This window comes from Mobula hypostoma, chromosome 3 (assembly GCF_963921235.1).
Source record: "Mobula hypostoma chromosome 3, sMobHyp1.1, whole genome shotgun sequence".
NCBI classification, from domain to species: Eukaryota; Metazoa; Chordata; class Chondrichthyes; order Myliobatiformes; family Myliobatidae; genus Mobula; species Mobula hypostoma.
Window position 1 is genome coordinate 136,824,762 of NC_086099.1, and position 26,876 is coordinate 136,851,637.

At 41.4% G+C, this 26,876-nt stretch overlaps 1 protein-coding gene and 1 long non-coding RNA gene across 2 annotated transcripts in view; one reads left to right on the forward strand and one right to left on the reverse strand.

The window, feature by feature from the left end:
- Positions 1-26,876, forward strand: part of agmo (alkylglycerol monooxygenase) — a 403,147-nt gene that overhangs the window by 297,825 nt on the left and 78,446 nt on the right. The window lies entirely within an intron of this gene.
- The window catches only part of LOC134344268 (uncharacterized), an 86,491-nt gene that overhangs the window by 26,225 nt on the left and 33,390 nt on the right, over positions 1-26,876 (reverse strand). The window contains exon 2 of the long non-coding RNA XR_010017405.1: positions 13,380-13,561. This is a non-coding gene — a long non-coding RNA (uncharacterized LOC134344268). The remainder of the gene's footprint in view (positions 1-13,379; positions 13,562-26,876) is intronic.

Here is a 26,876-nt window from a genome sequence, read left to right on the forward strand (position 1 = left end):
ACATTTCACTGAAGACAGACATCACTGAGAAGATCTACCACTGCCAAGACATATTTATAGCTATGAAAGGGGGAAAAAGTGTTTGAATAGGCCAGTACCGTACAAGCCCTTCAGCCCAAGATGTTGTGCTGAATATATAACCTACTTTAAAATAAATCTAACAATTCCCTTCCACACAGCCCTCCATTTTTTTTCATCCGTGTGTCTGTCTTCGAGTCTCGTACATGTTCCTAATGTATCTGCCTCTACCCAACCTTGAAAGTGCATTTCACACACTTACCACCTCCTCATTCTTCTGAATAAGCCGCAAGTCATCCAGCTCCATCTCCAGTTCCCTATCATGGTCTGTAAGGAACTGCAACCAGATGCACTTCTTTCAGATATAGTTATCAGAGCGACTGAAAGTGCCCTCGTTCTCCCTCATCTTGCATGAGGAGCATGCCACTGACCTGTGATCTATTCTCACTACTGCAGCTAGGCACTAATAGACAAAGAAGGAAGAGCTTCACAGAAACCACAACCTAGCCTCTGCCTCTCCTTGTCAAAGCCTCTTGAACCAAGCCTCTGTTTCCCACTCTAATCCTGGCCCACTCCAACAATGGCTACACCCACAATGCCCATTCCCCTTGAACTTAACTTAGTTTTATTGGCTCTGCTTGTTTTTTTTTACATCTGGAACTTCAACTGCACAAGCAACTGTCTCCATGACCTCAGTCTCTGTAGAAGGCCATAACAGTCCCTGTTTGCTTTTAAAATCTGATGCTTAAACTCCACAAGCAACTGTCTCTGTAGGTTTAAAGTTTCAATCAGGCCTTAAACCAGGCACAAGGTACAGTAGGAAACAGTAATCATTATTCTCATGTACACTTCTTAGACATAGACTTCATCCCTGTTCACTGTGGAGAGGGAGATTTCAGACTTGTATTCAGAATCTTGAATCCATGGAATGGGAGCACACAGAAGCTTTGCATAAGCTGAAGAAGGAGCCAGCTATCTCACAAAGCTGAAGTAGCCATTGTCAATCCCAAGGCATTTTCTAAGAAACTGACCCACTATAGGTATTACCAAGGCTGTCTGTGCAAACTCCTCCAAATCTATAAGAAGCAACATCACAGATATCCCACCTCTCCCGGGAGTTCCGGGAGTCTCCCGCATATCGACAGTGGCTCCCTGATGCCCGCAAGTTATATACAATATCCCAGGAATAGATTTTTTAGAGAGGGAGAGGGAGAGGGAAAAAAAGAAAGAAAGGAAATGAATGAACCCTGCTTGATCTCTCTTTGTGCTAAGTAGACCTATCAGTTTTCTCTGTGGGCGGGTTTTACAGTCGACCTCTCTCTCTTCCATATTCCATCAGTTCAGTTACTGCCGTCTAATGATGCCGAAATCATCCAGACAGCTGTTGGTGATGAAGTACAAAAGCCTGGTGAAGAAATTCCCAAGGCTTCCGGTGACAACATGACTATTCGAGGCTGTCCTATACGCGTGGGGCGTGTTGGCGTCTTAAAGGGGATTAGAGCGGGGTTTAGATTGGAAAAATCATCCACTTAGACATCTTTAAAAAACGCACTCGCAGCAAGCAAATTCTTCGTTTTTTTTTCCCTGAAACACTTCCACTTACAGGTACATCGAAGCCCGCGATGGGCTGGGTTTAAGCATAGCTGTTTTCAGAAGAAAAAACAATTTTAATAAATAACCGGCCCCCACCGAGGTCTCGTCATTAGGACAGCGAACTCTGTACCTGTGCTGCGCACTTTATATGTATTTTGAATTACACTTTATTAAATACTATGGTAATATATTGTTTTATGTGGTGTGCGTGATATATGTATTGTGGCTACAGACAGAGGTTGTTTCGTTTGTGAACAATCAGCCAGATGACAATAAACTTGAACTTGAAGATACAGAACTTCTAAATCACTCAGTTAAAATCCCCCATTTCGATGTAAGAAAGTAAGTTCTGATCCTGACTATTTGTAGTCGTCGTGGCTATCCGTCAAAGTCAAGGATGATGGCCTTTGTTCTGTTGATCTATAAGAAGTGGCCCACAGAGCGAAGACGCCTGTGCGTGTATTTGTTTAACGTGTGCTTGATGTTGCACTCCAAGAAGCACACAATACTTCACAAATCAACCATCTCATTCCAATGGCACGGAAACCACGGCGATTGGAGCTGGTGGATTTGTTGCAGCCTTCATCCGCCTTCCCAGCCGTTGAGTTCGAAGTAACTTCGTCGCCCGTTCCACTGTTGAGTCTTGGTTGGATTGTTCTTTGTCAGGAACCTCACCCTCGACCTTACTGCCATGGGTGACCCTACCAGGAGTATCGCTCCAGACGGCATTGCTCTCGGGATCTCAGGACCACACAAGCTTCTCCACCACGACAAAGTGACAAAACACAGAGAAGTCCCGACTGTGTGTGTGTCTGAGTGTGAGACTACAGATGTATATGCGATCAGACATTGTCCGAATGGATGTTAAGCGGCGCACACCAGTAATAAGAATACCTCATGCTTTTATTTCTTTAAGGGACCACAACATATTCGGGAGGCTAAGCGCAGGGAAGGCTGCTCAAGTGTTTCACAGTTCTTTTCAGCAGAAAACCAAAGTCTGACAGAGAAGGTGACTAGAGCTGAGGTGTACTTTACATCTTTCATCGTTGAGCATAACCTGCCATTCCAGGTGTGTAAGCTCACAGGCGAGCTACACAGGAAAATGTTTCCTGATTCAGAAATAGCAAAAAACTATGCCTGCTCGTCAACCAGGACAGCAGCTATTGTGAACATGGCACGTTAAGACAGAATTCAGAAGTCAGCTGTCTCACAAATCACTTGTGCATCTGATGTCTTGCAAAATTAACAAATTCATTGACACAGACTGCTGAGGTTGAGACTTCCGGTTGGGACCTCCCTGAAATGAGTTTTTGCAAGGTGGGATGTCTGACATCAGTATCCTCCTTCAGGACAATAGTCTCAGAACAGAGGTGCTGGTTACCATCAGTCGATTCTGTTGGACATGCCATAAATTCCTCATGCCCAACACCAGAATCCAGAAACAAAAGTCCATCTGAGTGTACAGAGGAAAGTATACAAGGAGGTTCTCTGCACTACTTGAAAAAATGTAACATCTCCACTAGCTTTTTGGAATCTTCCACCATTCCACATTGACTAGGAGCTTGTCGGATGGCATTTGAATCTGTGTTCACTTATCAGAGGCACACAGTTTAAGCAGCAGGTGGAGCACACAATCCCGCAATCTTCCCAACCAACTAGCCCATCAAATGCCAACTGTTTATGTAAATTGTGTTTAAAACTAACTGCCTATGATTCTTAGCAATGTCATTGGCCATTCACTTTAAAAGATACTTTTGTTCTCTTTGAGGCATATACATCAAACACTATCATTCTCGGTGAGAGAGATCAGCATCCAAAGAAAATTAATATAAATGTGTAAAAATGCTGTAGGGTGCTTTGCTTATGGAAGGATTTACAACTGTACTTTGTTTACATACACTGAAAGTGACTGTTAGACAGTGCAAGCTACATTTTAATCCCTAAGATAAACATGAGCTATGTTGTGATTTGTTAAAAGTAAGTCCTTTGGCACTGTGTGTGAGTTCTGTGTCCTCCACTATCTTGCTCTGCGCTATACTGTTCCAGATGTTCAAACCAATTGACCGTAAAATTTCTTTGGTAACTAGCTGTTGCTCAGAGCCACAACCTATTAAAACATTGTTCATTATCAGCTTCCTCCTCTTCGGTGAAAAGGAATACTTCTGGAACCAATTAGAAATTTCTGCTTTTAACTTAATAAACTGATGAGATTTACACAAGTTGAATTTTAGTTGCAAAGGCAAGCTCTTTATTTAATATGGTAGATTTGCAACCAATGTGCAGTTAGTTGCTGCTTATTAAAAGATTAATGCTCATTCTTAAATCTTACTCCTTTCTTTGACTTTGAAATAAATAAAGTAGCAGTGTTCCAGACCTGTTTTCTTTTATTACACTCCCAGTTAAAGAATATTGGACATTACTTGAACATAGCATGAACAAATTTCAGCTGATAGTTAGTCTTAAACATTTCCCAGACCATGGAAGTGGTAAAATCATTTCTTAAATGATTATAACATAATCATTGTTTACTCTCTTTTCCATATTCATTAACACAATTCCAGTTTGTTTGAAGGGAAATATGCAGTTGTGGAAGCTGCTTGGTGACAGCAAAACAAATACTGTCTATCCTTGCATCTTATATGACAAAGACTGAGTGGTCTTATCAATATTGTTACTTCTTCTTTTGGGAACATTAGAAATAAATTGTCTTGCACATACATGCAAAGGCAAATTCTTTCATTGCCAGTGAAAGAAAGAAAAATAATTTATTGTTTTAATTAACTAGGTGTATTTTGTAAGTTATTTTCTTCACATAAAAGCAATACAACTCAATGAAATTGCCCAGAAATTGGATCAAACAGAATGCTTTTTGGATATATAGTGCACCCGAATATGGACTTTTCCAGAGTGAAATACAGAAAAAAAAGATGATTTTTGCATTGTTTTGTATTGCTCTGTAAATATGAACAGGCACATCCAGGCTCGAGTCACATCATTTTTATATCACGTGAATATAAAATTGTTTTATACCCAGAACAATTCTCCTAAATCTCCTTCTGGAGCTTTGCAAAGGGAATTAGACCACTTTATTCTGAGGAGAGAGTGTTATTGGTGACTGCTGGGACAATTGCATATACACTTCCTGGATGAAATAAAATTGTGGATTCTTCAAAGAAGATAAAGGGGACATAATAAAGGTTTTCACAATCAATTTGCAAATCCCCTCACTACAGGTCTATGGGTGGGTGACTGAATGTTTGCTGGAGTGGCATTATGTTAAAAAGGAGAAAATAATTTCCTGTGTTACTATAATAAGTTGAAAATGTGAGTAAGGTATAGTAAAGGTTATAAATAGTGATATAATCAACATGTAGGAAGGAACAAGTCAGTTAAAGAACATTGAAAGCAATTTGTCAAGTGATGACCTTATCAGACTCACTTGAATGAATTTTTCTGAAAAATAAAGAGTATCAGCAGGGGTGCCCTATATGATAGACCATACTTAGACATGAGCCATAATTTAGAAAATGGCTTGCATCACAGGTTTTTTAAAAGAAAGCCAAGGCCCATGGCATATAAGAAATGCTGAAATATTGCAAACAACTTAAAACATTCTCTCAGTTGCAAATGGGAGTTTTGTATGTAGTAGGGTTCCACAGGGCCTAGTTCAGACCCCTTGGTTTTGTAGCACATTGGAATAACATGGATTAAGGAGGTTGCTGATGATACAAAAGTTGGTTCCATGATGGAGACTGAGAAAAATAGTACTAGGTGCCAAGGAGAGATTAGATAAATGGAAGTATGGCAAATGGACTTCAATCCTAAGAAGTGTGACAGACTACATTTGGGTAGGAAGGCACAGCAAAGGAATACAGGATAAATAAAAGGCTACCACGTGTAGAAGAACAAAAAAATCTTGTAGTGTTTGTTCAGATGTCTCTGAGAAATAGCTGGACATGTAGGTAAGCATCCTGTAGACAAGCATGTAGGACATGCATCCTGACTGTCTGCATCACTGCCTGGTATGGGAAGTGTACTTCCCTTAATCACAGGACTCTGCAGAGAGTGGTGCGGGCAGCCCAGTGCATCTATAGTTGTGAACTTCCCATGATTCAGGACATTTAGAAAGACAGGTGTATAAATAGGGCCTGAAGGATCATTGGGGACCCGCGTCACCCCAATCACAGTCTGTTCCAGCTGCTACCATCTGGGAAACGGCACCACAGCATAAAAGCCAGGACCAACAGGCTGTTCTATTTATTATCAATTATTGTAAATTACTATGATTGCACATTTGGACAGAGATGTAACATAAAGATTTTTACTCCTCATGTATGTGAAGGATGTAAGAAATAAAGTCAATTCAATTAAGGTAACTACGAAGATATACTTTATACTTTATACTTCATTGTCGCCAAACAATTGATATTAGAACGCACAATCATCACAGCGATATTTGATTCTGCGCTTCATACTCCCTGGATTACAAATCAATAGTAAAATTAAAAATTTAAATTATAAATCGTAAATAGAAAATAGAAAAATGGAAAGTAAGGTAGTGCAAAAAAACCAAAAGGCAGGTCCGGATATTTGGAGGGTACGGCCCAGATCCGGGTCAGGATCCGTTCAGCAGTCTAATCACAGTTGGAAAGAAGCTATTCCCAAATCTGGCCATAGGAGTCTTCAAGCTCCTGAGCCTTCTCCCGGAGGGAAGAGGGACGAAAATTGTATTGGCTGGGTGGGTCATGTCCTTGATTATCCTGGCAGCACTGCTCCTACAGCGTGCGGTGTAAAGTGAATCCACGGAGGGAAGATTGGTTTGTGTGATGTGCTGCGCCGTGTTCACGATCTTCTGCAGCTTCTTTTGGTCTTGGATGGGACAACTTCCAAACCAGGTTGTAATGCACCCTAGAAGAATGCTTTCTACGGTGCATCTATAAAAATTAGTGAGGGTTTTAGGGGACAGGCAAAATTTCTTTAGTTTTCTCAGGAAATAAAGGTGCTGGTGGGCCTTCTTAGCAGTGGACTCTGTTTGGTTGGACCAAGTCAGGTCATTTGTGATATTGACCCTGAGGAACTTAAAGCTTTTGACCTGTTCCACTTGCGCACCACCGATGTAAATTGGGTCGTGCGGTCCGCTACTCCTTCTGAAGTCAACAACCAACTTCTTCGTCTTGCTGACGTTGAGGGATAAGTTATTTTCTTTGCACCATGCCACCAGGTTCTTAATTTCCTCTCTGTACTCAAACTCATCATTACCCGAGATACGGCCTACAATTGTTGTGTCATCAGCAAACTTATATATTGAGTTCGATGGAAACTTGGCTACACAATCATAGGTGTACAGTGAGTACAGCAGGGGGCTGAGAACACAGCCTTGTGGGGCACCGGTGCTCACAGTGATTGTAGAGGAGAGCTTGTCCCCTGTTTTTACAGCCTGGGTCCTGTCTGTGAGGAAGTAAAAGATCCGGCTGCAGATCTGAGTGCTAAGGCCCAGGTTCCGGAGCTTAGGAATCAGTTTATTTGGAATGATGGTATTAAAGGCAGAGCTGTAGTCAATAAAAAGGAGACTAATGTATGCGTCTTTATTCTTCAGGTGTTCTAAGGAGGAATGTAGGGCCAGAGAGATGGCATCTGCCATTCACCTGTTGCTGCAGTAGGCAAATTGCAAAGCGACGAGGTTGACCGGTAGGCTGTGGTTGATGTGTGTCATAACCAATCTCTCAAAGCACTTCATAGCAATTGATGTCAGAGCCACAGGTCAATAGTCATTCAGGCATGCCACCTTGCTCTTCTTCGGCACTGGGATTATCGTTGCCTTCTTAAAACACAAGGGGATCTTAGACTGAAGCAAGGAACAGCTGAAGATGTCAGCAAACACTCCAGCTAGCTCGCTTGCACAGGCCCGGAGAACCCGTCCCAGGATGCCATCTGGGCCCGTCGCCTTCCTTGGATTTATCTTCAGGAAGGCCCTTCTAACATCCTCCTCAGTGACGATGAATCTCGATGCCACCAGGTCTGGTTCATCCGGAGGGAGTGGGACGCTCCTCTTCTGTTTGAATCTTGCGTAGAATACGTTAAGTTTGTCAGGAAGAGAAGCGCCACAGTTATTGATATTCCCAGCCTTTTCTTTGCACCCTGTGATCTCATTTAGACCCTGCCATAGTCTACTGGCATCCCTTTGGCTAGCCTGGGCTTTCAACTTAACTCGATATTGCCTCTTGGTGCCCTTAATGGCTTTCCGGAGTTCACGCCTGGATTCCGTGTAGTGACTGGTATCCCCGGACCTAAAAGCCGCAGCTCTATCCTTCAAAAGGGACTTGACCTCATAATTCATCCAAGGTTTCCGGTTAGGGAATACCCGGATCGTCTTGCGAGACACACAGTCCTCCGTGCATTTCCAAATAAAGTCTGTGACAGCTGAGGCATACTCATCGAGGTTAGCTGCCGAGCCCTTGAATACTAACCACTCCACCGATTCAAAGCAGTCACGGAGGAGCTCATCCATTTCCTCCGTTCAACGTGACACCACTTTTGACAACGTGACCTCCCGCTTCAGTTTCTGTTTGTAAGCCGGGAGGAGCAGTACGGCTTGATGGTCCGATTTTCTGAAATGAGGTCGTGGGACGGAACGGTAGGCATCCTTGACTGCTGTGTAGCAGTGGTTAAGTATATTCGGGTCTCTAGTGGGGCAGGAGACATGTTGGTATAACTTTGGCAGTGCCTTTCTGAGGTTGGCCTGGTTAAAGTCCCCGGCTGTAATGAGCAAAGCCTCCGGATACCTGGTCTCAAGTTCACTGATGTTGGCATACAGTATGTTCAAAGCACACTCCATATCCGCCTGGGGGGGAATGTAGACCGCTGTCAATATGACCGAGGTGAATTCCCGTGGCAGATAGTAGGGACGACACTTCACTGACAGGTGTTCCAGGTCCGGGCTGCAGGAGCTTGTCAGTGCCAATGTGTCCGAGCACCACGCAGTGTTGATCAGTAGGCAGGCACCACTTCCCCTCGTCTTGCCCGAAGACGCCGTGTGGTCCATCCGATGGATCGAAAATCCCTCCGGTCGGATGGCACAGTCGGGGGTGGCAGGGGAGAGCCATTTCTCAGTGAAACAGAGTACACAGCAGTTCTGCATCTCCCTGCAGTAGGTGAGTCTCTCTTTAAGATCATCCAGCTTGTTCATTGTGGCTTGCACATTGGCTAGTAGGATGGTGGGCATAGGGACCCTGAAGCCCCTCAGCTTCAATCTAACCAGCAGCCCAGCTCTTTTCCCACACTTCCTCGGTAAATAGCGCATCTTTCCAGGTTTCCATCGATGCAGTGTGTTGTTGTCAGCTCTTTGAGGTTGGTGGACATTCATTAGCTGAAGCAAAGGATTATAGAGCAGGGATGAAGTTTGCATGAGGGTTACGTAATCAGTAATCGGTTTATTATTGTCACACATACAAATTCTTGTGACCCATCCATAGAGTTTATTTCAAAACATAAGTACTTCGAGACAGTACAGGGGAAGAGCAATAACAGAATGCAGAATATAGTGTTACATTTACAGTTGGAAAGTGCATTGCAGGTAGACAATAAGGTGAAAAGACCACAATGAAGTAGATGTCAGATCAATGGTTCATCTTTATTGTGCAAGAGGTTCCTTCCAGAATATTATAAAAATGGATTAGAAGCTGTTCTCCAGCCTGGTGGTGCATGATTTCAAACTTTTATGTAATCTGCCCGATGGAAAGGGGAGCAACAAGAATGTCAAGGGGGAGAGAAGTTTTTGATTATGTCAACTGCTTTCCCAAGACAGCTGGAAGCTGCAAGCTGAATTGGCACATAGGAGGAAGATAAAATACTGTTTGAATGGTATAACAGTCTCTCACTCAAGGTCAGCAAAACCAAAGAGCTGATTATTGACTATAGGAGGAAGAAGCCAGAGGTCCATGAACCTGTCCTCATTAGGGGATTAGAGTTGAAGAATGTCAATAACTTTAAACTCCTTGGTGTTAACATATTCAGAGGATCTGTCCTGGGACCAGCATTCAAATGTCATCACAAAGAAGGCATGACAGTATCTCTAATTTCTTGGAAGTTTGCAGAGACTTGGTAAGTCATCTAAATTTCTGAGGAACTTCTGTAGTGGATAGTATCCTGACTGAATGCATCATGGTCTAGTATTGACCAAGAATGGAAAATTGTATTGAAAGTGGCAGGTACAGCCCAGTCCATCACAGGCAAAGCCCTCCCCACCACTGAGCACATCTTCAAGGAAACAACAAGAACACAACATCCATCTTCAAGGATGTTCCCCACTCTAGCCACCATCCAGGTCATGCTCTCTTCTCACTATGACCATCAGGCAGCAGGTACAAGACCCTTGGGACCCACATCACCAGATTCAGGAACATTTACTACCCTATAGACATCAGGTTTCTGAACCTGTGTAGGTAGCCTCACTAACCTCAGCACTGAGCTGATTCGACAGCCTATACAGTTACTTCTAAGGACTCTGCAGCTCGTGTTTTCAGTATTATTTATCTATCTTTTATTCACACAATTTGTCTTCTTTTGCATTTTGGATGTTTCTCAGTCCTTGTTTATGTATAGATTTTTAATTAATTCTACTGTATTTCTAACCCTAAAGCTAAAGTGGTGACAAGCTCTCAAATTTCAACACCATTCCAGTTAAAAAGGTCAACTAGACAAGGTTGTCCACTATCACCTGCTTTATTTGTATTGGCGATAGAGCCATTAGCAGAACTAATTAGAATTGATCCAGATATTGTGGGTTTTAGAGTTAATCAGGAGGAATATAAAATTAATCTTTTTGCCGATGATGTTTTGATCTATTTAACAAATCCACAATATTCGTTACATAGATTATCTTCTAGATTGGATTAATATGGGAAGGTATCAGGTTACAAAATAAATTGGGATAAAAGTGAAATTTTACCTCTTACTAAAGGAGACTTTAGTCAATGTCGATTTAGATGGCTGGTAAATGGTATAAAATATTTAGGTATAAGACTTGATAATGATCTAAAGAATTTATATAAATTTAATTATTTACCACTATTGAAAAAAATTCAAGAAGATCTTGACAAATGGATGATATTACCAATAACATTAGTAGGTAGAGTCAATGTTGTAAAAATGAATATATTTCCTAGGTTACAGTATCTGTTTCAAACATTACCAATACAATTGCCACAGAAATTTTTTCAAGAGTTAAATAAATGTGTGAGAAAATTTCTTTGGAAAGGTAAAATGTCAAGAATATCATTGCAAAAATTGACATGTAAATTTGAGTTAGGAGGGTTACAACTTCCAAACTTTAAAAACTATTATAAAGCAAATCAACTTAGATTTATTGCATCTTTCTTCGATGATCGAAAACCAGCATGGATTAAAATAGAACTAGACAAGATAGGAGAAAATAGACCTGAAGATTTTATATATAAATGGGAATCTAAATTGATACGGGAAAAGAAAGAATCTCCTATATTAACACATTTGATTGATCTATGGAATAAGATAAATATTGATAATGAAACACAGAAATCTCTATTAGCAAGGAAACCTTTGTTCCAAAACAGACTTATTTCTTTTACAATGGACAATCAACTTTTATATAATTGGTACCAAAAAGGGATTAAATTTATAGGAGATTGTTTTGAACGAGGTATATTGATGTCATTTGAACAATTAAAGGATAAATATAAAATATCTAATAATACTTTCTTTTGTTACTTTCAATTAAGGGCTTACTTAAAAGGTAAGCTGGGTCAAACAATGTTTTTGCCAAAACCTAATGAAATTGAAATTTTAATTCAAAAAGGGAAAATTAAAAAAATTATTTCTTGTATGTATAATTTGATTCAAGAACAGACAATTAAACAAGGAACCCATAAGTCAAAGCAAAAATGGGAAACAGATCTGAATATTATTATTGATGAAACAAATTGGTCAAGACTTTGTCTTAACAGTATGACAAATACAATAAATGTTCGACTTAGATTAGTACAATATAATTTTTACATCAATTATATATTACACCGCAAAAAATAAATAGATTAAATTCAAATTTATCTGATAAATGTTTTCGGTGTAATCAAGAAATTGGTACTTTTTTACATTCTACTTGGTCTTGTTTTAAAATTCAACCCTTTTGGATAAATTTAAGAGTCTTATTGGAACAAATTACTGGAATTCAACTTCCACATAACCCTGTATTATTTTTATTAGGTGATATTGAAGGGATAAAACCGAAACTTAAATTGAATAAATATCAGAAAGAATTTATAAAAATTGCATTGGCAGTAGCTAAGAAGACTATAGCAGTTACTTGGAAATCTGATTCGTATTTAAGTATGGATCGTTGGAATAATGAAATGGCTAGTTCTATTCCACTTGAAAAAATTACTTATAATTTAAGAGATAAATATGTAACATTTTTGAATATTTGGCGCCCTTATTTACAAAAGATAGGATGGCATATTTAAGTGCTCCGATAAAGACTTTGGTTACTTGGGGAAAGTAACGAATAATTATACCAAATTCATTTTGAATCCCATGGAGCATGTGGAAACCTTCCAATAACCAGGCGGTTCTTTTCTTTTCTTTTCTTTTCTTTTCTTTTCTTTTTTTTTCTTTCTTTTTCTTTCTTTTTAGGTAGGACTATATATGGGGGGGAGGGTTAAGGGGAGGGGGGAGGGTAGATTCTTTTTTTCATGTATTCTTTTTGAAACTTCAATAAAAATTATATTACAAAAAAAATTCTACTGTATTTCTTTACTTTCCTATAAATGCCTGTAGATAAATGAATCTCATGGTGACATATACATTGATAATAAATTTACTTTGAACTTTGAACTTTAGAGCTGTGATACATCAGGTTAGGATGTTTTCTATGGTGTATCTTTAAAAATTGGTGAGGGTCCATGGGTCATGCTGAATCTCCTTAACCTTCTGCAGAAGTAGTTGTACTGGTGTGCTTCATTGCCCATTGTGATAATGTAGTTGGACTAGGAAAAGCTATGATTTTTATTCATAGAAACTTAAAGCTCTCAACAATCTATACCTCAGCACCATATATATGTATACAGGGGCATATGCTTTGCCCCATTTCTTGAAATCAATGACCAGCAGTTTTGTTTTGCTGACATTGAGGTTGATGTTGTTGTCTTGGCACCATATTACTAGGGTATTTACCTCTTTCCTGTACTCCAACTCATCATTAATTATAATCTGGCCCACTACAGTGGTGCCTCTGTGAACTTATAGATGGCATTAGAACAGAACTTGGCTACATAGTCAAGAGCATAAAAGGGAATAAATTAAGGGGCTAAGGAAGGAATCTGTGGGATACTTGAGTATCTGTGCGATTGGTGTTCAGAATCAGAATCAATGTTGAGGATAATCATAGTGGAGGTATTGCTACTTCTCCTTACTGATTGAGGTCTTTTGGTAAGGGTGTCAAGCATCCAATTGCAGAGGTTCTGATAACTTTGGAGATGAGTTAGTTTGGAATTAGAGTATTCAAGGCAGAACAGTAGTCAATAAATGGGAATCCAACATGGGTGTTTTTGTTATCCACATGCTCCAGATATGAATGTAGTACCAGAGAGAGCTGATGTCTACTGTGAATCTGTTTCAGTAGAAGGGAAATTGCAGTGGGACGAGTTTGTCTTGGAGGCTGGAGCACTTCATAATGGCAAATGTCAGAGACACTGCTGGTAGAGGTTAAGCCCTGTTATCTTGTCTTTCTTACTTACCGAGATGATAATGGTCTTCTTAAAGCAGATCAAAGCCTCGGCTTGGAGTATGGAGAGGGTAAAAATGTCTGCAAATATTTCCTCCAGCTGATCCATGCAGGATCTGAAGATCACAGCTAGGGGGACAATATCTAGGCCAGGTGCTCACCACAGGTTCACTCTCAGGAAGACTGAACTGATACCTGCAATGGTAACGGTGGTGTATTAGTAACTGTCAGGGTAGGTAGTTTCATTTCATTGCCTTCCATTTCAAAACGTGCGTAGCATGTATTAAGCTTATTGGGGATGGATGTATTGTTGCAAGCGATGCTGCCCAACTTCATTTAATAGCATGCATGCTTTGTCAGAGTATTGAGATTAGCCACTGCGCCCTTGAATATGGATCAGGCTATCGACTCAGGCACGCAGAAATTCGGAGCAATACACACAAAATGCTGGAGGAACTGTGCAGGTCAGGCAGCGTCCTATGGAAATGAATAAACAGCTGACCTTTCAGTCTGAGACCCTTCTTCAGGACTGGAAAGGAAGGGAGAAGACCACCAGAATAAAAAGCTGGTGGGAAGGAAAGCACAATTAGCTAGAAGGTGATAGGAGAAGCTGGGTGGGTGGGAAAGATAAAGGACTGGCGATGAAGGAATCTGATAGGAGAGGAGAGTGGACCATGAGAGAACAGGAAGAAGGAGGGGCCCCTGGTGAGATGCTAAACAGGTGAGGATAAGAGGTAGGAGGGAAGGGGAAATTGATGTTCATGCCATCAGGTTGGAGGCTACCTAGACACAATATGGGGTGTTGCCCCTCCACCCTGAGAGTGTCCTCATTGTGGCACATGAGGAAGCTATTTAGCAACATGTCGGAACAGAAAGGGGACAGGAATTAAAACGGTTGGTTGCTCTTTCCTCAGCCTAACACTGTATGACTGTCTGTACTTGGTCCTCATGTTTTAGTTTCTGTTTGTACTCGGGGAGCAGGAGCACAACCTGATGGTCTGCCTTACTGACATGTGATTAGACAATGAACTGTGTATAATTCTGATCACTACGTTGCTGCGGAGAAGATTTACAAGGATGTTACTTGCGCAGAAAATGTGTATTTATGAGGAGAGGCAGAGAAGCTTTCTCATTGCTGTCCGGTCAACTACTGCTTGATCAGCAACTTCATGACCCAGCTCCCTCACACCACCCACCATCTCCCTAGATATAAGACATAATATACTGCAGATGCTGGGATCTGGCTAAACAAAAAGAGAAACGCAGCGGATCATGTAGAGGAAAATGGGCTGTCAATATTTCAGATCATAACCCTTTACCTGGACTGAAAAACATGATTGTTCCCAGAAGTGTAAAACCTCCCTTTTACTGGGTGTCTCTGAAAATGTGGCTTGTTAGCGTCTCGCTAACAGCCACTGGACTCTGTGGTGAGAAGCTCCCCTTTCTCAGGCTTCATACATCTCAGGTGTATGCGCCTTTGGTCCCGCCAGATCTGTGAGGTTGAGATGTCTCACCTTTCCCCCACCCCCCGCCACCCCAAAACCTGGTTTGTGTGAACGCTGTATGATTTACTGTCCCTGGCAATCACCCATCGGCATGAAATAAGAGATCATACACTACATTCAGTTATAAAGAAAGTATATGAATGAACAGAAACTTAACCAAAGAGTTAGTAAAGAAAAGAAGGAAAAAAAGGGCCCATTAAAATTAAACAGTCAAATGTGCACACGTTGGAGCTCAATTCTTCCAAAAGGCATATTCACTGATCTCCATCAAATCGCGCATTCCTACTGGATCGAATCCTATGGCCAGTTCTCTCCAGCGTCTTCTCTCCTCATCTCCCTCCGATCAAAGACCTCAACTGCACCAGTGTCAGTCATGGAACCCGCTCCCCCAGCCTTCTCTAGAACCTTCTTCCAGTTCCGCTCTCCTGATTGGATAATGCACATTCCTAAGCATCACTTATCTTTAACGGTAATCCCAACACTGCCAGCAAACACAAGGGTTCTACAGAAAGTCCATTATGTGAAATGCCCTACAACATTAGCAGTAAACCATTTACCAGGGCGTTATAAGGGATAGATTAACTTTAGAATCTCTGAGAAGTGATGATTTCCTTATTTTAGTTCCCCATTGCTCTGTAACAACTGCAGATTCTGAAGGCACAGTAATGACCATCGGAGGTGGATATCTGACACGTAGTCTGTTTATGGAAATGACATTGTCACTGCCTGCACTCGGTAAACACACTCCTTACGCACGCACATTTACACACACACACATAAACATTCCCTTGTCATTCTGCTGTTGTAGCGCTGAGTGTACACATTTCAGTGTCTTCCACGGTATATTCTCATAACGGGTCTGAACTGAGCTGATGCGCGCAGGTTGGCTTTATAGAGCCTTTCCCACCATACACAGTGGAATATTCCATTTCTTTAGTAATGCAGATGTGTAAATGTGTATATGTTGTTTGTATACTATACTTAAGGTAGATACTTCTGTTTTTTTGTAATATGATTGTAACTATATCATCGTCATCATGTGTCATCTTAAGTTAACTTTGTTGGTAATCAAAGATGTTATGTCCTGGAGAGAGAGATCAGAACTGTCAGGAATTTCCACTGGCCAAGTATGAGTGCAGAACTATTATTGTGTTTTCTGCTAGATACCTTTTTGTAAATATTGGCAGTTTTCACAATTTTCACTGTTTTTTTTAAGTTTGGTTTTTGCCACACCTGATAAACACCCTTGCACTAAAGGGCTAAGCAACTGCAGCTTTGTTTTCTTTGGTCATAACCCACATACCTAACACTAATACACTAATATCGATGCTTGTTGCTGTCGGTGTCCAGAGCTCTCATTCTGTTGCACTTATAATACAAAATGATAGTCAAGCAGTGGGCATTGAAAGTATTGCTGGCAAGGAGGCAGTTCTCTGGGCAGGTTGCAGGCAATATACAATCCCCTTGTATTTATTATGCAGACACAAGAATGTTTGAGTCAGATTGCAAAATAATAAATGTGCCTAGTTCAATTGTCATTCATCCAACATAAACTTTGTTGCATTGACTGGAGAGTTTAAAAAGGGTAGTGAAAAATAGTATTGAACTGAACATGGCAAAAATGCCTCATGATATTTAAATTTTGGATTTTATCAAGTAGCCAAGTACCATTTATTCTTTAAAGAGGATTGATATATGTTTGTAAATTATAGCATTAGACACATTAATATTAGTCTGGTTGCTATTTCAACATGAAACTGAAGATGAACAATTTTCAGAGGGCAGATAAGATTCATCTGAAGTTTCATTAGAAAACATATGAGAAGAAAGTCTGGTAATACAGCACAAAATTTCCAGAAATCACTGAATACTGGACAGGTGCTTTGGGACTGCATAAACGCAGATGATATTCCTATTTTTAAAATAGATCGTAAAAGTGACCTAGGAACTTGTAGACCATTGAGTTTGATGTCGACTGTGGATAGAATTATGGAAGTCCGTTCTAAGAAGGGAAGTCAGAGGTGGAAATTAAATTCCTGAAGTCAGCCAGTATGTCTTATTGATTTAACTTAATAGTTTTAAGAATAAGGATTAGAGAGCAGATATTATCTGTTTGGATTTAAGTTAGATCAGAATCAGAATCAGGTTCAATATCACTGGCATATGTCGTGAAACTTGGTGTTTTGTGGCCGCAGTACACTGCAATGCATAGTAATAAAACTATAAATTACAGTAAAAAGTATATATAAAAGATAAATAAGTAGTGCAAGACGAGAAGGAAAAAAGGAAGTGTTCATGGGTTCATTGTCCATTCAGAAATCTGAAGGCAGAAGGGAAGAAGCTGTTCCTGAAATGTTGAGTTTGTATCTTCAGGCTTCTGTACCTCCTCCTTGACAGTAGTAATGAGAAGATGGCACATCCTGCGTGATGGGGATCCTTAATGATTGATTCTGCCCTTTTGAGGTACTGTATCGCTTTTTGAAGATGAGCTGGATCCTGCAGAGACTAGTGCCCATGATGGAGCTGGCTGAGTTTACAACTTTCTGCAGCTTTTTTCCAATCCTGTGCACTGGCCCCTCCATAACAAACAGTGATGCAACCATATAGAAAACTCTCCATGGTACATCTGTAGAAACTTGAGAGTGCCTTTGGTTACAAACCAATTCTCCTCAAACTCCAAATAAAATATCACTGCTGTTGTGACTTCTTTGTAATTGCATCAGTGTGTTGGGCCCAGGAGAGATCTTTAGAGATGCTGACAACCAGGAATTTGAAACTCTTTACCTTTTCCACTTCTGATCCCTCAATTCGGACGGGATTGTGTTCCCTTGACTTCCCCTTCCTGAAGTTCACAATCAATTCCTTGGTCTTATTGACATTGAGTGCAAGGTTATTGCTGCGACGCCACTGAAACAGCTGATCTATCTTGCTCCTGTATGCCTTCTTGTTACCATCTGAAATTCTGCCAACAATAGTTGTGTCATCGGCAAATTTATAGATGGCATTTGAGCTGTGCCTAGCCACACAGTCATGGGTGTAGAGAGAGTAGAGCAAGCATCCTTGAGGTGTGCCAATGTTGATTGTCAGCAAGGGGGAAATGTTATTTCTGATCCACAGAGAATGGTCTCCCGGTGAGGAAGTCAAGGATCTAGTTGCAGAAGGAGGTACAGAGGTCCATGTTTTGGAATTTGTTGATTAGAACTGAGGGCATGATTGTGTTGAATGCTGAGCTATGGTCAATACCTGATCTAGGTATTGCTGTTGTGCAGGTGATTCAAGGTCGAGTGGGGAGTCACTGCGATTGCATCCACTGTGGGACTATTATGGAGATAGGCAAATTGTTTAGGCAGGAGTTGATTCTAGCCATGACCAACCTCTGAAAGCACTTCATCACAGTAGATGTGAGTGCAACTTGGCAGTCATCGTTGAGGTTGTTCACCCTGTTCTTCTGAGGCACTGGTGTGATTGTCAACCTTTTCAAGCAGGTGGGAATCTCGAAATGCAGCAGTGAAAGGTTGAAGATGTTGTTGAACACTTCCACCAGTTGTGTGCTATTGCTCTCAGGGCCTGGTGCCTAATGAGGGTTCCCCGCCTTGAAAGATGTTCTGACATTGGCCTTCGAGACAGAGATCACAGGGTCACCAGGTGCTGCATAAAAGGAATTGAGCTTATCTGGGAGTGAAGCATCAGAATCAGAATTAGGTTTAATATCAACTGCATGTGTCGTGACCTTAGTGGCAGCAGTACTATGCAATACATGATAAATAGAGAATGAAAAAATAAGTAAACAAGTGAACTACAATAAACATATATATGTATATTACGTAGTTAAATTAAGAACTGCAGTGTAAAAACAGAAATAACAAAAAAAAGGTGAGGTAGTGTTCATGGGTGCAATATCTATTTAGAAATCAGATGTCAGAGGGGAAGAAGGGATCACAGCCATTCATGACGTTAGATTTTGCGTTGTAGGATGTAATGGTCTGCAAACCCTGCCAGAGCTGATGTGCACCCCATTCTGTCTCTAAACTCAATCAAAATTGTTTTCTCAACCTTAAAATAGCCTTCCGTAGATTATACGTGGATATCATATGGATAGTCAGAGGCTTTTTCCCAGGGCTGAAATGGCTAGCACGAGAGGGCAAGGTTTTAGGGTGCTTGGACGTAGGTACAGAGAAGATGTCGGGGTATGTTTTTTACTCAGAGAGGGTGAGTGCGTGAAATGGGCTGCTGGCGACAGTGGTGGAGGCAGATACGATAGAGTCTTTTAAGAGACTTCTGGACAGGTACATGGAGCCTAGCAAAATAGAGGGCTGTGGGTAACCCTAGGTAATTTCTAAGGTAAGGACATGTTCAGCTTTGTGGGCTGAAGGGCCTGTATTGTGCTGTAGGTTTTCGATGTTTTCTATCTTGTACAGTTCTGGATCACCAGTCTTGCAGGCCACAGATAGGGTCCTCAGCTGACTATGAATCTTCTGGTTCATCTGCAGCTTTTGGTTTGGGTATGTCTGGTGTGTTCTGGAAGGCACACACTCATTCACACAGGTCTTGATGAAGTCGCTGCCAGCTGTGTTCATTCAAATTCAAAGATGATTCAGTGAATATTGTCCAGTCCACTGTCTCAGGGTTATCCTCCACCTCCCTTGACCGTACCTTGTTGGTTCTCACCACTGGTGTTGCTGTCTTTAGTATCTACCTATATTCTGAGAGTAGAAGATCGGCCAGGTGATTGTACTTTCCAAGGTGTGGGTGTGGGATGGCATGATAAGTGTTCTTCAGATATGTTGGCTCCTCTTGTTCCACAAGTGATATGTTAGTGATAGATGTTCAGAGACTTCTTCAAGCTGGCCTGGTTGAAATCTCCCACTGTGATTTTGAAGGCATCAGGGTGTGCAGCTTTGTGCTGTCTGGTTACGTCGCACAGTTCCTTCAGTGCCTGCCTGACATTGCCCAGGAGTGAAAAGTACACCGCTACTGGGACGGTGGTGGAAAACTCCCTCTCCAAATAAAATGGTTGACATTTGATCACTAGATATTCCAGGTTAGGTGGGCAAGGCTGAGAGAGAGGCCCCACATTTGTGCACCATGCTGAGTTAATCATAAAGAATACTCCATCTCCTTTGCCTTTAATAGACTGAGCTGTCCTGTCTTTGCAGAGAATGGTGAAGCCTTTGAGCTGCAGCACTATGTCTGAAATGGCGGTGAATAGCCATGTTTCCGTGAAGCAAAGTACACAGCAGTTCCTGATGTCCCTCTGATACAGCAATCTTGCTCTGAGGTCTTCAGTTTTATTTTCCAGAGAATATATATTCACCAGCAGGATAGTCGAGAGTGGAGATCTAAGACTTCTACGTTCCAATTGTACTTGTAAACTGGCACAGTGTCCCCATTTCCATTTTCTTAAACTGCACTCGCAATTCAAGTCTGCCATCTGAGAGTTGTTAGCTTTTTTAAACATCTTAAAACAATACTGCTTACGGAGGTACCAATGCTGTGACTCTGGATTTCAGGTGTAGTAGTCCTAAATGGGAATGTTTGATGAGTCCCATCAGAACTGCATGTAAAGCAGTCGCCACTTAATGGCACCATCTTATCTCTTGAGTTGCTTTCCTGTTTTCTTGATCTAATAAAATGGGAATACTATCCAGGAGAATGTCATAAGTGGGCTCAAGCAGGAGTATATTTTGTGACCTCTTCATTAATCTGGAGTTTAATGCCAAATGTCTGCAAGTACCAACTTTGCAAATGACACAAAAGCTAACAAACATCGTACACTGTTAAATGGAATACAGTAAGTCACAGTATAACATGTATGTTATAAATATTGCTTAACATGGCGATAAATGAAATTCAGTGTACAGTACTTCATATGGGTACAAATCTCTAAAGGGTATTATTTAAAATTAGAGGGGAAAAAATGGCATGGAAAATTCAAATCTGTAAATCTGAAGCCAGTGAGTAAAACATTGTGATAAATTATTGATGAATTCAGGTCGTACAATTTAAGCTTTTTCCATTCAGTTACTGCAGTTCTGTTATAATGTTTTTAATAACTGTTTCTACATGATCTAAAAAGGTAATGATGTCATCGTCTTATAATGCTGCAAACCCTGTTGGAGAGCGAGTTCCATGATTTAGGACTAACAATATAGGTCCCAAGTCAGGATGGTGTCGCATTTAGAGAGGCTCTTGCAGACGGAGGTGATCAAATCTTTCAGTCTGAGTGGTGTTGTCCATGTAGCCTTGGCAGGTAAATGCAGTATTTTTTGTAAAAAGGCATTCACTGCAGTTACAATAGAGTAATACTGATTAAAATAAAGGTTTTGCGTGGTGGACTGAGTCATTGAAAGGGATTGCTTTACCCTGGATAGTGCTGAGTCTTTTATAGATGTTTTTAGAGTTTCACTCCCTCCTGCAAATGGTGATCATCCAATCACACTCCTGGCCGGTGAAAAGGCTTTGGATGTCAGGACGAACTGCATACTGCAGGACACCCACCTCTCTCCTGCTCTTGTAGCCTCAGCAATTATGTAGCTAGTTAAGTTTCCAGTCACTGCTGACCCTGAATTTGCTAATGATAACACAACTAAGCATCAGAGAGGATGAGTCAACGAGGTCCTTCTTATAGAAGAAGTTCGAAAGCATTAATGTCTAGCTCAAGAAAGCAAGGGCACCATCACTGATTCCTGTGGAATCCCAATATACTAAGCTTTCAAATCACAATTATTCTACTAATCATTTTCCTTAGCTCTCTGTTTCTGAGATTTTAAACCAAGCTAACTTCTTTTCCTTGGATCCTGTGAGTATTTTCTTTACTGATTTACATATCATGAAACCCTCTATCAAATGCTTTGTTTAAATCTATGTGCAGCATATCCAAAAGGCTATTTTCAGCCATGCTTTCTGTTATGTCAAATGCTCAGTCGAGGTAATCCACATTGACTATATTAGATCAATCTTTACCTTTCTAGGCGATGATTTGTACTGATATTCAGAACTTTTTCCAATAACTCGCCTACCACTTATGTTAGACTGAGTGACCGATAATTACTGGCATTATTTAAACCAGCATAGCACATTTTCAAACATCCAATCCTTCCACACTGTGCTCATTGTCTTAGAGGATTGGAAAATGATTGTCAGAGGCTCCCTTGTTTCTCTAAACTTTCTCACATATATTTACTATATCTGGTGATTTATTCCCTCCATAAAGAAGCTGAACCCCTTGATATTTCCTCTCTCCATACATAAAAATATCCTATCAAATATTTCACACTGTTCCTATTTAATTTATGGATATATTGATCTCTTGTGAAGGCTGATACAAATTATTAATTTACAACTATTGCTATGTCTTCTACCTCTTCCATCAGGTTCCCATTTTGGTCTCTAATCTTTCCTTTGCATCTCTTTACATGTTCAGAATCAAGGTTTATAATCACATACTTACTGTACACAAACAAGGGAAACAAGTGGAATAAATGCTGCACCTGGCCCTACACCTCCTCCCTCACTACCATTCAGGGCTCCAAACGGTCCTTCCAGGTGAGGTGACATTTCACCTGTGAATTTGTTGGGGTAATATACTGTGTTCGGTGCTCCCGGTGTGGCCTGCTGTATATAGGTGAGACCCGAAGTAGATTGGGAAACCACTTCATTGAGCATCTATGCTCCACCTGCCAAAACAAGCGGGATCTCCCAATGGCCACCCATTTCAATTCCACTTCCCATTCCCATTCGCATATGTCCATCCATGGCCTCCTCCACTGTCGGGATAAGGCCACGCTTAGGATGGAGGAACAACACCTTATATTCTATTTGGGCAGCCTCCAACCTGATGGCATGAACATCGATTTCTCAAACTTCCAGTAATACCTCTCCCCCACAATCGCCTCACTTCACCATTTCCCATCCCCTTGTCCCCTCTCTCAAGTTATCTCCTTGCCCGCCCATCATCTCCCTCTGGTGCTCCTCCCCAACTCCACACCCACACTCACTTTTTCTTTCTTCCATGGCCTTCTGTCTCTTTCACCAATCAACTTCTCAGCTCTTTGCTTCATCCCTCCCCCTTCAAGTTTCACCTATCGCTGGTGTTTCTCTCTCCCCTCCCCCCACCTTTCAAATCTACTCTCAGCTGTTTTTTTCTCCAGTCCTGCCAAAAGGTTTCGGCCAGAAACGTCGACTGTACTTTTTTCCACAGATGCTGCCTGGTCTGCTGAGCTCCCTCAGCATTTTGTGTGTCATACTGACTGTAAATGTTTTGAAATTTGTTGTTCCATGGTAATAGTTTAGTTTAAAGACATAGAACTGCTTGCTCTAAGTTGCAAAATACATAAATACACCCTATCCTCGTTATATGCGGGGGATACGTTCCTCGAAGTTGACGCATAATGTGAATAATTATTTGAATAGAGAAAATAGGGATGCGTTCCGGAGGGCTTCCTAAATATGTTTATCTGTAGTTTATTCACATTTTCATAGCAATACGACACAAAAGCAGTACTACAAGACAACATTTGTATTATATTTCATCAATTTAAGGTAATATTCAATGTAATAAATGATAGAAAGTTAACATCCTCTGGCGTACAGTACTCACCAACAGTGGCAGGTGTGTTCGCTCCGGGAGATGAGTGGTTGTTGTGGTGTGTTACATGGATAAGGTGGATGGTTGTGGTCGTCAGGATTGTATCACGCACAGCAAGGGGTGAAGGAAGACTCACAGAACTCTTAGAACTGCTGGCAGAAGGTGTTACCGATTTGAATAAAGTGGTGAGGGTTGTTTGCTTGGCAGCATTTTGTCTTAAATTTGCTTGTAGAGAAGAAGGGTTGATGGCAGGGAAGGACTGAAGTGCTGACTCCGTTCTAAACTTGGGTCCATGTCCATCACCATTTGTGCCAAGTGTTCCGACTTCCACCATTCCCTCACCATTGGTAAGCTCCTGGGATTTTCAAAATCGCCTGTTGCTTGCAGCATCTGAGAGATAGTTCGTGGTAAAAAAAATACACATGCCTTGAATGTGGATTACACCTTGGTCGAGTGGTTGAATCAGCGATGTTGTGTTAAGCGGCAGGAAACGCACTGTTATGTTAGGATGAATGCTGTCCAAATGTTTAGGATGGACTGGCGCATTGTCAAGCAACAAAAGAACTTTAAAGGCAAGATTCTGTTCCCAACAGTAGCGTCCCAGAGCTGTTACCTTCAGCTGATGCCGCACTGTTTATAATTTCCAACTTTTTTTCAAGTGTTAAAACGGTTCTGTGCTGCTCGGTTGACGGCCCAGGACATGACATCGGATGCTTAGGAAGCATAGTTAAATATTTCAAGCGCAAAATCATTGCATCGTAGGTAAAACCAACGGAAGTTTAAGATCACAAACACGAGGAAATCTGCAGATGCTGGAATTTCAAGCAACACACGTAAAAGTTGCTGGTGAATGCAGCAGGCCAGGCAGCATCTCTAGGAAGAGGTACAGTCGACGTTTCGGGCTGAGACCCTTCGTCAGGACCGCGCATTGCCAAAACCAATGCAAGAGTGGCAGGAGTGAAATTGTGAGGCGCGCGCACGTGACTTGTATTGGCGGGAAGGCAGTGCACCTCGCATAGCTGTGAATTTTGGATGCATATAACGAGACGTTGGTAGAAATAGGTTCCTCACATAACTGTGAATCCGCATAGTCTGTAGAGGCATATAACGAGGATAGGGTATAATGCAAAAAAGATATAATATAGTTTTATGCATGGATACTAGACACTAGAATACTACAGCACAGTACAGGCCCTTCAGCCCTCGATGTTGTGCTGACCCATATATTCAATAGACAATAGCTGCAGGAGTAGGCCATACGGCCCTTTGAGCTAGCACCACCATTCACTGTGATCATGGCTGATCATCCACAATCAGTATCCAGTTCCTGCCTTATCCCCATAACCTTTGATTCCGCTATCTTTAAGAGCTCTATCCATCTCTTTCTTGAAAGCATCCAGAGACTTGGCCTCCACAGCCTTCTGGGGCCGAGCATTCCATATATCCACCACTCTCTGGGTGAAAAAGTTTTTCCTCAACTCCATTCTAAATGGCCTACCCCTTATTCTTAAACTGTGGCCTCTGGTTCTGGACTCATCCATCAGCGGGAAGGTGCTTCCTGCCTCCAGCGTGTCCAATCCCTTAATAATCTTATATGTTTCAATAAGATCCCCTCTCAGCCTTCTAAATTCCAGAGCATACAAGCCCAGTCGCTCCAATCTTTCAACATATGACAGTCCCGCCATCTCGGGAATTAACCTTGTGAACCTACGCTGCACTCCCTCAATAGCAAGAATGCCCTTCCTCAAATTTGGAGACCAAAACTGCACACGGTACTCCAGGTGTGGTCTCACCAGGGCCCTGTACAGCTGCAGAAGGACCTCTTTGCCTTTATACTCAATTCCCCTTGTTATGAAGGCCAGCATGCCATTAGCTTTCTTCACTGCCTGCTGTACTTGCATACTTGCTTTTAGTGACTGATGTACAAGAACACCTAGATCTCGTTGTACTTCCGCTTTTCCTAACTTGACTCCATTTAGATAATAATCTGCCTTCCCCTTCTTACCACCAAAGTGGATAACCTCACATTTATCCACATTAAACTGCATCTGCCATGCATCTGGCCACTCACCCAGCCTGTCGAATTCACCCTGCATTCTCATAACATCCTCCTCACATTTCACACTGCCACCTAGCTTTGTGTCATTGGCAAATTTGCTAATGTTACTTTTAATTCCCTCATCTAAATCATTAATATATATTGTAAACAGCTGCGGTCCCAGCACTGAACCCTGCGGTACCCCAATGGTCACCGCCTGCCATTCGAAAGGGACCCGTTAATCGCTACTCTTTGTTTTCTGTCAGCCAGCCAATTTTCAATCCATGTCAGTACTCTGCCCCCAATACCATGTGCTCTAATTTTGCCCACTAATCTCTTATGTGAGACTTTATCAAAGGCTTTCTGAATGTCCAGGTGCACCACATCCACTGGCTCTCCCTTGTCCATTTTCATAGTTACATCCTCAAAAAATTCCAGAAGATTAGTCAAGCATGATTTCCCTTTCGTAAATCCATGCTGACTCGGACAGATCCTGTTACTGCTATCCAGATGTGTCGTAATTTCATCTTTTATAATTGACTCCAGCATCTTTCCCACCACCAACGTCAGGCTAACCGGTCTATAATTCCCTGTTTTCTCTCTTCCTCCCTTCTTGAAGAGAGGGACAACATTAGCCACCCTCCAATCCACAGGAACTGATCCTGAACCTATAGAACATTGGAAAATGATTACCAATGCATCCACAATTTCTAAAGCCACCTCCTTAAGTACCCTGGGATGCAGACCATCAGGTCCCGGGGACTTATCAGCCTTCAGACCCAACAGCCTATCCAACACCATTTCCTGCCTAATATAAATTTCCTTCAGTTCATCCATTACCCTAGGTCCTTTGGCCACTATTATATCTGGGAGATTGTTTGTGTCTTCTCTAGTGAAGACAGATCCAAAGTACCTGTTCAACTCGTCTGCCATTTCCTTGTTCCCCATAATAAATTCACCTGTTTCTGTCTTCAAGGGCCCAATTTTGGTCTTAACCATTTTTTTTTTCTTTTCACATACCTAAAGAAGCTTTTACTATCCTCCTTTATATTCTTGGCTAGTTTACCTTCGTACTTCATTTTTTCTCCGCATATTGCCTTTTTAGTTACCTTCTGTTGCTCTTTAAAAGTTTCCCAATCCTCCGGCTTCCCACTCGTCTTTGCTGTGTTATACTTCTTCTCTTTTATTTTTATACTGTCCATTACTTCCCTTGTCAGCCACGGCCTCCCCTTAGAGTCCTTAAAAAAAAGTATTAAACCCACACTACCCCATAACCCTCTATTTTTCTTTCACAAACCACTCAGAAATCTGATGGCGGGCGGAAGAATTGTTCCTAAATCTTTGAGTGTGGGTCTTCATGATCCTGTACCTTCTCCCCGA